Genomic DNA, 13,768 nt, shown 5'->3' on the forward strand with positions numbered 1-13,768 from the left:
TCAAAGAATGCAAACTTATCATATTAACCTATACAGGACAATTAGAAAGGTACATTATTTTTCTACAATGAGGTCCAAAGCAGAGTATAAGGTGTTTCTATTGGTCATACCACACCAGACCAATAAGTGCCTTTATAGACTGGGAACTAACTTTCAAAGTTTCATGTTGTAGTCTAAATAGCCTAGATCATTTTTGGTCTCATAGGTCTATTCTTTGGAGCACCTGACCCCATATACATCATTCCATACTTAAAAGGGCTTGTAAACTAAACCTGAACATAAACAAAAAGAACCAAAAATGAAGGCAGTTTATAATGTAATGTACTTCAAGCACTATTCTGCCCCTGTGAAATTAATACATAAGTAATTCATGATTGGTTCAAATATTTTTCCAAGCTCTAACCCTACCCTCAAACTCATGTAATTCTAACTTGACTTTTACACAAGTTGCATGTAATGCAGAGGGCAGAATTTGGCCCCAAAACCTTCCAAGGAATAATGTAAGTGATTGGTCCTTCCACTCCAAGTAGAATCTAAGGATTCCAAGATTCTCCTATTAAGATACTGACACTTAGGAGAAATGGTCCTTCTGGATCCCATTAACCAGGAGTCTATTAGTAGTAGCAGGGTAACCCACTAGGATCCCTTAGAGGAAGGCAGAGAACTGGGGGTTTGGCTGTCCACTTAGTGAATCCAATACTGGCTTAAAGCTATGCACTGAATAAAGTGCTCTGCACATCCTGCTTTTCACCTGGAATGAAAATATATACTTATCTTAGAAATTAACCTATTTGTAGGTTTGGGGAAAAAGAATGACAAGGGTTGAAAGAATCCCAAGAAAAAGTATGAAGCATTGACTAGGAAGGAAGACAAATGCCTCTAGTAGTGTTCTCAGAATTCTCAGGATTGGAAATATCAGAATGACTCATACGACAGTCATGTTCCATAAATGAGAAAGCAATCTCACTGGGTACTATTCACACGGTGCATGATTACTTCATGGGGGTGGAAGGGAACAGTCTGTTGCCATTTGATAGTATAGTTTCAGAATGAAAATAAAACCACTGAATAAATCAGGGTAAGCAGTGTGTACACTCCTCTCCTGGCTGTCAGTTTTCCACAGGTTGATTTGCATTGCCTGAGAGAAAAGAGGCAAGGCACCTATTGCTTCTGATACACACAGGCATGGCCACCATCACCTAAAATTGCCAATTCAGACGTTAACACACAAGCCCTCCGGTTTCGTGCCCTGAATATCATAAATAAGACTAGGAACGGAGTAGTTCAGTCTAAAAAAGATCACAGGTAACAGAATGCTTATATAAACTAGACTGCTTTTGACATCTGTAAGAAAATTGTATAGATGGCAGTTGGGAAAAAAAAAAAGATTGTTCCCATCTGTCAGCAACACTGTTGAGCTACACTCAGCTGAAGCCCTCATCGGGATTCTGTTGATCCAGCAGACGGACATGTGTGAATGGGAAGTGACCTCGTTTGCCATCACACTCCCCTTCCCACTGACCGCTCACATTGATCTTCGTAACCTTCACCAGCTCACCGACCTCCAATCGCAGCCGGCACTGAGGCGGAGGCGGGTCTACACTTCTCGACGTAAGGGATTGGAATCACCCCCTCTTGCCTTCGCTGTCCTCTGCATTCCACCACCGCTCTTGAGGCTCATCTCGGATGCTCGGGATGCCTCCTTTCTTAAAGGGAAGACCTTCTTCATCATTCCCATTAAAGTCAAAGAGGGCTCGCACATACTCTGCCTCCGCCTGCCCGAGAATCACTCCACTGCCCTGCCTGGATCTGGAAACTGGTTCTATCAACGTTGTAGTGTCCAAATAGTGTGTTTTGTAGGATTCCAGTAAATCAGGCAATGGATCAAACTCTCGATCTCCTATTCGGAGTCTGGAGGGGCTCACCGCGGGCGGAGACTGGGCGGGCGACGGGGGCACCGGCGGGCGCGGCCCGCTACTGCTGGTGATGTAGTGGGAGACGCGCGAGTCCTCGGAGACGCTGAGCACGTAGTCCCCGGGGCTGGTGCTCGAGTCCCGCACCAGGAACACCCCGTGCCGCTGGCCCTGCAACAGCACCACTGCCTCCTGCCGGCTCAACCGCCCCCCGTACCAGCTACTCCGCTCCTCCGAATGGAAGCTGCCCGCCATGGCCGCCTCTGCGCCTACACGCCGGGCCACCGCCCCCGCCGCGCGCCCCTCCAGCCCCGGCGCCCGCCGCCCGGCTGACCGGCTCGGTCTCAGCCTCACGGCAGTGCCCGAGATGGCCACGCCCATGCCTTAGGTTTAAGTCTGTTATCCATCATGAATAACTCCAGTGAGAATGGTTTTTATCAAAAAGTCCCCCAAATCAGATGTTGGCATGGATGCAAAGAGAAGGGAACACTCATACGCTGCTGGTGGGACTGCAAACTAGTACAACCTCTATGGAAAGCAGTAGGGAGATACCTCAAAGAGATACAAGTAGAACTACCATTTGATCCAGCAATCCCATTACTGGGTATTTACTCAAAGGAAAAAAAGACATTTTATAAAAAAAAAAAAAGACACTTGCACTCAAATATTTATAGCAGCACAATTTACAATTGCAAAGATGTGGAAATAACCCAAATGCCCATCAATACATGAGGGGATCAACAAAATGTGGTATATGTATACCATGGATTACTACATAGCCATAAAAAAATTGGTGAACTTATATTCTTTGTAACAACCTGGATGAAACTGGCAACCAGTCTTCTAAGCAAAGTACTGCAAGAATGGAAAATCAAACACCCAGTGTACTCACTATTATTAAACTGGAACTAATTGATCTACACTCATGTGCACACACAATAGTAAAACTCGGTGGAAACCAAGCAGGTGAGAGGGGGAGAAGGAAACGGGTAAATTCACACCTAATGGGTACAATGTGCGCTACCTTCATGATGGGCACACACATAGCTTTGACTCAAATGGCACAAAAGCAATTCATGCAACCAAAATATCTGTACCTCCATAATACTCTGAAATAAAAATAAATAAATATTCACTTATTCTGTTTTCTTTCCATCTACATTTCAATCCTTGCCAATTTCAGACAAGCGACTTAGCAACCAGTCTGTAAGTCTTCTTTTCTCAGATCAATATAATATACTTCAAGAAAGGACTTTCAGCTGGGCGCGGTGGCTCACGCCTGTAATCCTAGCACTCTGGGAAGCTGAGGCGGGCGGATTGCTCGAGGTCAGGAGTTCGAAACCAGCCTGAGCAAGAGCGAGACCCCGTCTCTACTATAAATAGAAAGAAATTAATTGCCCAACTAATATATATATAAAATTAGCCGGGCATGGTGGCGCATGCCTGTAGTCCCAGCTACTTGGGAGGCTGAGGCAGCAGGATTGCTTGAGCCCAGGAGTGTGAGGTTGTTGTGAGCTAGGCTGACGCCATGGCACTCACTCTAGCCTGGGCAACAAAGCGAGACTCTGTCTCAAAAGAAAAAAAAAAAAAAAAAAAAGAAAGGACTTTCATTACACCATTTGGTCCTGTGCTCATTCCTGGACTAGCTATTTTGACTGCAGATGGGGATCTATGATTAGCCAAGCAGCCCAGTTTATACCTGTTACCTCAGCATAATGATTAATAGAGTACGCTTCCACCCTCTAAAGTTTCCCAATCTCCATAGCATTACCTATATAGTATTCTTGCCAAACAGTTTAATCTGGAGCTAATTATACAGGAGCAACCAGAAAAATCCAGCCTGTGGGACATTCTGTTACACAGCCATCACGAATGTCAATGTCATTAAATGATATTAAAAAGGAGACTAAAAGACTAAAAAGCATAATAACCAACCAAAACACATGATTCTGGGGATGGGAGAAGACCTAAAAAGAGCATTTGGGGAATAGCTGGGTCTGATGGCATCATTGTACTTACGTAGAAGAACATCTTTTGTCGCTGTGAGATGACACAGGCTGAAGGATTTAAGGGAAAGGTGCAATAATGTCTGCATCTTGCTTTCAAATGAATCCAAAGGAGGAATCTACCAATAGAGAAAGAGATAAAGAGCAAATGTCACAAACCATTGACAGTGTTTGACCTGGCTAATTCAACAGATTGTATTCATTGTTTTACTCTTTTCATGCTTCCGTACACTTGAGATTTTTTCAAAATAAAAAGTTGGAGGGGAAGTGATCCCATTTGAATAATAAATGATAAGTCAGTCTATGAGCGGAAGAGCTTGGGTTGGTTGTCTACTCATTGCTTGGCAAGGCAGGAAAGTCATATAAAAATGTGACTGGTCCCATTCATAATGAATGTCTAAAATACGGGGAAGAAGAACAAACTCCCAAAGAATCTGAAACCAAGGAAGAATCACTGTGCATCAGGCAGTCACCAATTTATGTGCTGTAACATGCAAATTACCTCTAGTCCAAATGCACTTGTTCTTAATTTCCATTTATGAGAAGGAACAAGAGGAGCCATTATCCTCTTAGCAAAGGAAATGCCTTTTTCTCAGTTACTTCCCTGAAATTGCCACCGTTCCTTGCATGTACCTAATGGTCAGAAAATCTTCACTAAGTGAGGCTTAGGAATTCTTCCAATTATGGTCCTGAAATCTGAGCCCCACCTAACCCGAAAACTATTGTTAGTTATCTCTCATTGCTATGATTTCTCTAGAGCCTCCCCTTCCAACCAAAGGCTCTCAGAACCTGCAAATTTTCCTGATGCAAAGATTATTTTTTAACATTCAATAAACTTAGACAATGACCACTATTCTTTATTTCATAATTTTGCAAGGTATTTGAGAACTAAGGCCATAAATGGAAATCGGAGCTTGAATCTCAAATCTCCCATTTCTAAAATGTCACTTTGGGCAAGTTATTTTTCACTGGTCTGAACCTCAGTTTCATCATCTGTAAAAGGAGAATAGTCCCACCTGCTTTTCTGGCTTGTTGTAAAGTATTGGAAACAAACGAGGTAAAATCTGTAACAGGTGTTTCTGTAAATGGGAATGATGATGATGGTGACCCATCTCCTGCCTTCAGGGAGCTCACAATCTAGTAACCTGTCCCTTCTCACCCATGTTGCTCCTTACTCCAACTATTAGAACTTTTATCCAGAACAAATCAGTGTTCCTTAGATGGGTAAGTACAACATAAATATCTAGGCTTTTGATGCCTGAGGCAACCTAACTGCACAGCATCTTATTTTCTTTTGCACTTTTTTTTTTTTTTGACAGAGTCTCATTCTGTCACCCTGGCTAGAGTGCCGTGGTGTCAGCCTAGCTCACAGCAACCTCAAACTCCTGGGCTCAAGTGATCTTCCTGCCTCAGCCTCCCGAGTAGCTGGAACTACAAGCATGTGCCACCATGCCCGGCTAATTTTTTCTATATATAGATTTTTTAGTTTTCCAGGTTATTTCTTTCTATTTTTTTTAGTGGAGACGGGGGTCTCGCTCTTGCATAGGCTGGTTTCGAACTCCTGACCTTGAGCGATCCACCTGTCTCAGCCTCCCAGAGTGCTAGGATTACAGGCGTGAGCCATTGCACCCAGACTTCTTTTGCATCTTGTTTTGATTTTTAAACATACCCTAATCCAAATTCATTAGAGGGCATCAAGTTCTTTTTAAAAAAAAAAAAAAAAGTCAGTACAGGCCTTTCTATATAAAATATTACTTTTTCTTTGCACAAAAATAAGTAATATTTTCTCAAATTAACTTGGATTTTCTCTACCATTAGTTATATCTGCATGTTTTTGTGACTAAGTAAGACTGTATTAGAGAGTAATACGTCCCCAATAAAGCAGAAGACACCAGCTGGTGTATTATCTACTGAAAATCCATTTTTTTCTAGATGGTAGAATCTTTGTTAGCAGTAAATATGTCATACATGGAAAGAATGTAATTAAGCTATCTGATAGGAGGTTTGGATTCACAGAATTAGAAGAAAAATTATTTTGGCTACGAAATTTAAAAAGCAAGACTTCAATATCAGTGCATGAAACAATCTGGAATACTGAAAGCCATTGATGAATTGTTCTGAATTGAATATGGGGATTTCAAATATAGATTTGGAACTAGTCAAGGCCAAATAACACAATTTATTCATCTTCATACCACAGATATTTTAATACAAAGGCAAACAGGCTAAAACAGGTGACCAATAAATTATGAATGATCTATGAACAAATAAATGAATATAAAGCTGGAACCACTTTTAATAGGCATTCAGAACCATAATATTTCAAAAAATTTAGTAGAATCTCGGTTATGTTGAAAACATCTACTATTTAACCACTTTAAGAGAGCCATATATTCTCATACATGTTCAAGAGTAACCCTGTATATAGGGGGCTGCCAATATAATATGGTTTCAGGAACCCCAGAGGCCAATATAGTTTTGAATATGATTTTAAATAACTAAATTTCCTTTTAAGTTTCCATTGTAAAGAATCATTTTACTTAATGCCACTAGACAAAGAACCCAAAATTTACAAAGGCAGATAATGGCAAAGACTCTTTAAGCGGGTAGGTATTAACTCCTTTCCCCCTCTCTCAACCCCTTAATACCTGGGTAAAAATGAGAGAGAGAAGAAGGTTGCTGCACATGGCCATGAAGTGCTAACAGAAGACTGTTGAGACAGCCACACACATCAGTTTTTTGCCTGAGCCTCACAAGAGGTGCAACCTGGGGAGCTGACCGTAGCTGGAGTAGCTTGCTCAAACTATTTTCCAACTCAATTCAATGTACGTTTTACACGAGACACTGATGAGACATCTGCTGAGGCGATTGGTCCCAGTTTTTGAACCCGTCTCCTAAGATATGAACTCTAGTTCCCCCACTTGTCCAGAGAATCAATCTCTCTACCAGCATTTTCTGTACTCTGGGTCCCCTACCTTGTCTAATTATTCTTCCTCAGTAGTACAGAAAGTTTTCCTCTGGCTGCCATCTCAATATCCGCTCCAGTTATCTATTGCTACATAACAAACTGCCCTATAGTTTAAAACAGTTATGACCATGTAATGGTTCACAGTTGTGCAACTTGAGCAGTGCTCAGCAGACAGGACTTCATCTCTGCTGAAGGTGATGTCAGCAGGAGCTCTAACTAGGACTCAAGAATCCAAGATGGCTTCACTCACACGCCTGGCACCTCAGCCAAGGTGCTAAAAGTGCTAGAGTCTGACTACACCTTAGTCTTTGCACGTGGTCTCTCCAGTAGGCTAGCTGCTAATTCCTTACCCAGCAGCCCAGGAATTCAAGACAGCAGCAGAGACTGCCAGTACACCTAAGGCCTACACCCAGAACTGGTAAACTTCCAACCCTGCCCCATTCTTTTGTTTGTTTGTTTTTCATTTCAGCATATTATGGGGGTACAAATGTTAAGGTTACGTATATTGCCCATGTCCCTCCTGCCTCCTCGAGTCAGAGCTTCAAGCGTGACCATCTCCCAAACATTGCACATCTCACTCATTGTGTTTGTATATACCCATCCCCTCCTCCCCCCTCCCACCCGCCTGACACCCGATAAATGTTTTTCCTATATGTCCACTTAGGTGTTGATCCGTTAATGCCATTTGCTGGTGAGTACATGTGGTGCTTGTTTTTCCATTCTTGAGATACTTCACTTAGTAGAATGGGTTCCAGCTCTATCCAGGAAAATACAAGAGGTGCTATATCACCATTGTTTCTTAGAGCTGAATAGTACTCCATGGTATACATATGCCACATTTTATTAATCCACTCATGAATAGATGGGCACCTGGGTTGTTTCCACAACTTTGCACCCTTGCCCCATTCTGTTGATAAAAGCAAGTTACCAGGTCTTCCAAGACTCAAGGGGAGGGGAAACAGATTCCACCTCAGATGGGAGGAGAAGCACGTGTGTGCGGGGATAAGTAGCCATCTTTGCACGAGATCACCTTGTGGTTTAATTTCAGTACATTTTAACTAACACCCATAAACTATCATCTTAGGTGATGACAGAGGTGAAATTATATTCTTGCTTCTTAAATTCCTGTACTATTGATGACTGATATAAATCATTTCTTACTTTATAATTTTCACATAAGATAATATATAAAATAATCTAGTAGTATTTCTGCAGTCCTGGTGAATTGAGAGCAGAATCCCTGTGAAACACTCTGGGTAGGTGGGGTAAGTTCTTCAAAAACCACCGAACTCACCAAAAGGTCTTCCTTTTCTCACCCTGTCACAGTTCCAAATAGCCTTGCCATGATAATCTCCTTTATAATAAGGCACTAAACCAGGAATTAAAATGAGATGTGTTACCTAGACCCAGGAACATGTTACATTATCAATAATAAGAAACAATTTCAGAGATCAGCTTGAAAATCACCTGCACAAGGTCTTTGTAGAATGAACACATGATAGAGGTAAATTTGGAGAGGATGCAGGGGAAGAGAGGCAAGATAAAAAGAAAAATAAACCAAAAGAATTTTAGCAGCTGTCACTTTTAAGAAAAACTCTTTGAGGGAGCAGTGGACATGAACAGGACTGAGACATACTAAAGAGAAATTCTCCTGTGCTAATCTGACCTGAGTAGATCATCTCATTTTGCTTAACAAGGTTCTATGTGAAGGCCGGGCGTGGTGGCTCACGCCTGTAATCCTAGCTCTCTGGGAGGCCGAGGCGGGCGGATTGCTCGAGGTCAGGAGTTCAAAACCAGCCTGAGCAAGAGCAAGACCCCGTCTCTACTATAAATAGAAAGAAATTAATTGGCCAACTGATATATATATGTAAAAAATTAGCCGGGCATGGTGGCACATGCCTGTAGTCCCAGCTACTTGGGAGGCTGAGGCAGTAGGATCGCTTGAGCCCAGGAGTTTGAGGTTGCTGTGAGCTAGGCTGACGCCACGGCACTCACTCTAGTCTGGACAACAAAGTGAGACTCTGTCTCAAAAAAAAAAAAAAAAAAAAAAAAAAAGGTTCTATGTGAAAAGCAATGAATGTTGTTTTTGCATCATCCAATAGAAGCCACGGTGTAATTCGTTAACTGTCTGTTATTAATTTATTATTCTTAACTGACTGCCTGTCATGGAAGGCATGATTATATACTGATTTCCAGTTTTCTGCATCCTGATGCCCATTGGAGAATTCAACCTCTGAAACCTCTTTTACATCCAATATAAGGGGAAAAAAATATTTTTTAATTACAAAAGAGTAGATACTACTTCAAAGATTAGTTTCTACTTTTTATTAGCACTTCAAGGAATATACATAGTACAGTAACAACAGCCAAAATAGTGCTGAGTAACCACTTAAGAGTAAATTTTAAGGCCAGGCGTGGTGGCTCACGCCTGTAATCCTAGCACTTTGGGAGGCAGAGTGCTAGGATTGCTCAAGGTCAGGAGTTCGAAACCAGCCTGAGCAAGAGCAAGACCTTGTCTCTACTATAAATAAAAAAAAAGAAATTAATTGGCCAACTAATATATATAGAAAAAAAATTAGCCGGGCATGGAGGCGCATGCCTGTAGTCCCAGCTACTTGGGAGGCGGAGGCAGGAGGATCACTTGAGCCCAGGAGTGTGAGGTTGCTGTGAGCTAGGCTGACACCATGGCACTCACTCTAGCCTGGGCAACAAAGTGAGACTCTGTCTCAAAAAAAAAAAAAAAAAAAAAAAAAACAGTAAATTTTAAAAGCATTGAGCACCCTCTTACCAATGAACCCTATTAATTCACAAAATAAATATCTTGTAAACAATCATTATATATAAGGAACCAACAGAGATCCAAAGAAAACTGGCCTGTGCCCATGAAGAGCTTAAAATCTGATAGGGGATGTAAAATGTGAAGACAAAAAGCCATAGTATTAATAGCCAATGAATGGTGAAAATGCTATAGGAGAAATAAAAAAAGGAAAAGTGCTGTAGAACATCAGAAGATAGAACCAAGAACAGCTTCAGGGAAGAGAAGCTCTTCCTACGTGCCCTTGAAGATGGGTGGAATTCTTAGAGTGGAAAATGGGAAGGGAAGAGCCTTTCAACACAGAGGTTAGGGCGCACAGACAGAAAATGCAGAACGTTTTCCAGGAATAGAGAGTATACAAAGTAGGAGAGTTTGACGAGATGTAGGAGAGGCAAAAAATCATAGTAAAAAACGGAAAGCTGAAAAGGTAGATGGGACTGTCACTATCATACTAAAGATTTTAGATTCTATTCCTGGGTCTTTAAATATTTTTGCTTAAGTACCACCAAAAGAATTTTGGAAAAGCTATATACTTCCTTGTACAATTTCTCTTTACAATTAGGATTTCTTGTCTTACGTTTAAATAATTGCAAGGATGTAATTTCCAACAATATTATAAATATTAACTTTAAAAAATGTTACATTAATCTCTTAATATATTCATTCAAGTTCAAAATTGTCCATTTAAAAAACATATGCATACACTCTTCTTAATCTGAAGTTCTACACTGTTTATTTTTCTTTCTTGAACTCCCACTTCCATTTCCATTCTCCCATAAAGTTTCATTCTAAAATTCTCAAAAGTCTTTTCTCAGTCACCCTTTCACATTTCTCTGAAAATAATCATATGTTCACTATATAAATGAAATGAGTTTATTTCCTGTTATCATAAGCTGCTTTTATAAAAATGTTCCAGATTATGATAGCATTACAATGATTATCAGTACACAATTGGTCAAAATATAAGTGTTTTATAAATTTTTACAAATGATTATTAACTATAAAAATTAAAATGTTACTAGAAATGAACCCCTTAATGAGATAGATGAGGCTTTTAATGTATTTTTTAAATGTTTGAAAATATCTTTATTGGCACCTAATTAATCTGACTACTTAAAGAGTTCTCATTTAAACATCATTTTCTATCTCATTTTGAAAGACTGCACCACTGTCTACTTTTTTTAGATGAGGCCTTTTTTGAAAATATTTCATGTATCAGTGGATGAATAGCCTTTATTACAAGAAGTAGATTTAACTTCAATTCTATTTCTTATTTTTTGCTTTTATAGCATGTCATGTAAATAAGTATATGAGAATGAAAGGAGTTCTATTACAGAAATAACATTTAATTCTTTCACCTTTTGAGCTGTATGTCAAATATCACAACGATCCATCATCAAAAATTATTTGGAGCTATCATCTGATCATTTGATTAGCTCCACCTTAATTTTATTCACAGCAAGGCATGGGATATTATCAACAAGAGGATATGATTAGGATCCAATTGTCACCAATATTTCAAACTGCCTTATTGCTGACATTTCAGAAATTCTATAACCTGGGCCAATGCACAAGATTCAGGATCAGTGAGATAGCATCTCTTTTGTCAGGTAGGAGAAGGGCAACTGCCAAAGAAGTCATTGGAAAGGAAACCCACAATTTGTATTCCATCTTCACAGCAGGCAGATCAACTTGAAAAAAAAATTGAGAATCTGGAAACTAATGTTTCCAGATAAACATTCTGGAAACTAAAACTATCTGTGCCTGAGAATCTCTTGGGAAGTCTTTGTGAGCCCCTGAACCATGTGCATCCTGGTTAGAAGACTGCTGTAGTAGGGGATACTTGGTGAGCTTTGAGCAGAGAAGTGATGCTGTTATAACCAGAATATCTAGAAATATTAAGCCAGAAGCAAGATACAGATTGGATTGGAAAGGGGAACTGTTCAAAGCAGGGTGACAAATGGAGACCTTATTATAGTAGGTCAGGAAGTTTTAAGAAAGGTGTGAACTAAAATATTAGCTTTTAAGTAGAAAGAAGAGAAAGGCATTACAGAAACAGAATCAAAATGGTTTAGTAAACCACCCATTCTAGAGCTACCCCTTGGAGTCATAAATCATTGGATACACTTATCACCACCCTCTTCCCTTTAAATAGTTAGAAATAACTTCACATCTCCCTTGCACTTTCTCTTCTATGATCTGAATATGTCCAGGTCCTTTCACGGTGCTTGATATGACATGGATTTAAACAGTTTCATTTTCCTGTTTTGCCCATGAATGGTTTGATATGACATGGATTTAAACAGTTTCATCTTCCTGGTTACTCTCTTGCCCATGAATGGCTTTTTCAGGTGTGACTCCCCCAGGAGAATGCATGTCACACATGCCAGTGGAGAATATAGCAGGAGACTTACTTTCTGTCTTCAGGATGTGATAACTCAATGTAGTTGGGACAGTGGGATCAAAAAGTCAATTTATATGAACATCCCATTAGTAGAAATAATCCAAGAAAATGGCATAACTTCAATGCACCTGTGCATTCCATTTTTGTATATATTTAATTCCCTCAAGTTTCCATCTTACAAAAAAAAAAGCTGAAATTTTAATATGATTTGAATATTCACTGTTCAAATGACCAATTTCCAAACCTCACCAATCCTGCCCAGAAATCAAAATCTTAAATTATTCCATTAATATAAGAAAACCTACTGCTTTAAAAAAAAAATCAGCTCAATTTTACAATCTGAACAGTCTGAAGCAAAAATTTTCAATAATACTTGCATAATCTATTCACTTACTTAAACTCCCAAATACTAATGAGCATAATATGAGATTAGATAGTGTTCCCCTCTCTGTGGGAAAAGTTCAAGCAAAAAAGACAAAAAGAAAGATTATCCCCCAAACAGAAAACAAAACAATGTTTTAAATTCAGACAAATGGTTATACCTTCATATGCTCTTTTGCAATATTTCAAAGAGAAATTATGTTCAACAAAAAAGAAAACACTTTCTTTTTTTCATTATGTCTTTGTTATTAGGCAACCACTGAAACAGAAGTCATATTTGCAAAATTCCTAGAAGAGATGACTCATTACTTAGAGCAAGAATAGTGAGGTGTGAAAGGCTCTTACATTGGTTTTAAATGCAGTCAACCCTAAACTAATTGCTATTAGTTTCTCTCATGGCTGCATAAAATGGTCAATATTTAAAAAGTCAAGGGAAGATTGACAGAAGGATTGAAAGACTCTGGAATAAAGTCTGCAAGAAAAAGCTTACAGTTATTAATATAGTAAATGTTTTCATTTCTCAAAAGAACCAAATTCTCACATGGTTTAAACTGGCCATTCTTTACAATCTTAAATATGTCTGTTAATTATCCACAACTGAATTCTCTCCCCTCAGACCTCCCAAATATCCAACAGACACTGACAACAGATTTGATACAGAGTTTTTTAGTTTCTTGGAGGCAGGCAAAATTTGAAATGAGGATATTGTTATTTTCCCTACGCCTGCTAAGTATTTTAAATAATTCCTATAAAGGAATTTGTGAAGTTGCTATAAAGTCATATACAGTAAATGCAACAGTATTTAGAGAAATTAGATTCAATTCTTACTGTCAACCAAGTTTAATGGCTTATAACATTTCAGAGTTAAATGTTTTATCTACTGATTAGGTGACTTCTCTTGTCCTAATAATGATTGATAAAGAATGTACAGTTTTAAGTTTAGAGTAGGAAGTGGAAGAGTTCGAAATATGGCTACCAAGATAATCAACACCAATGGCCAAATAAATATTTAGTGGTGTTACAATGGACAATGAGAAAATTATAGCAAGTATTTCTATGAGCAAGGCTACTAGGGAGCTGGAAATATTCTATATCTTGATCTGAAAGGTGGTTGCATGGAAGTATACCTGCACAAAAAATTATAGCAAGCTTGCACTTACATTTTGTGCACTTCATTCTACTTAAGTTATATCTCAATAAGGAAAAGAAAATGTTTCTGTAAGTTGATCTTGTCTCAGTGACTCTAAAGTTCACTTTTTATTTGTTTTGCTTTGTTTGGAG

At 39.2% G+C, this 13,768-nt stretch overlaps 1 pseudogene; it reads right to left on the bottom strand.

Moving 5' to 3' along the window:
* Positions 1–1,389: 1,389 nt before the first annotated feature.
* On the bottom strand, positions 1,390–2,168 carry LOC105882794 (adapter molecule crk pseudogene; annotated as a pseudogene).
* Between the last annotated feature and the right edge of the window lie 11,600 nt (positions 2,169–13,768).

This window comes from Microcebus murinus, chromosome 10 (genome assembly GCF_040939455.1).
Source record: "Microcebus murinus isolate Inina chromosome 10, M.murinus_Inina_mat1.0, whole genome shotgun sequence".
NCBI lineage: Eukaryota > Metazoa > Chordata > Mammalia > Primates > Cheirogaleidae > Microcebus > Microcebus murinus.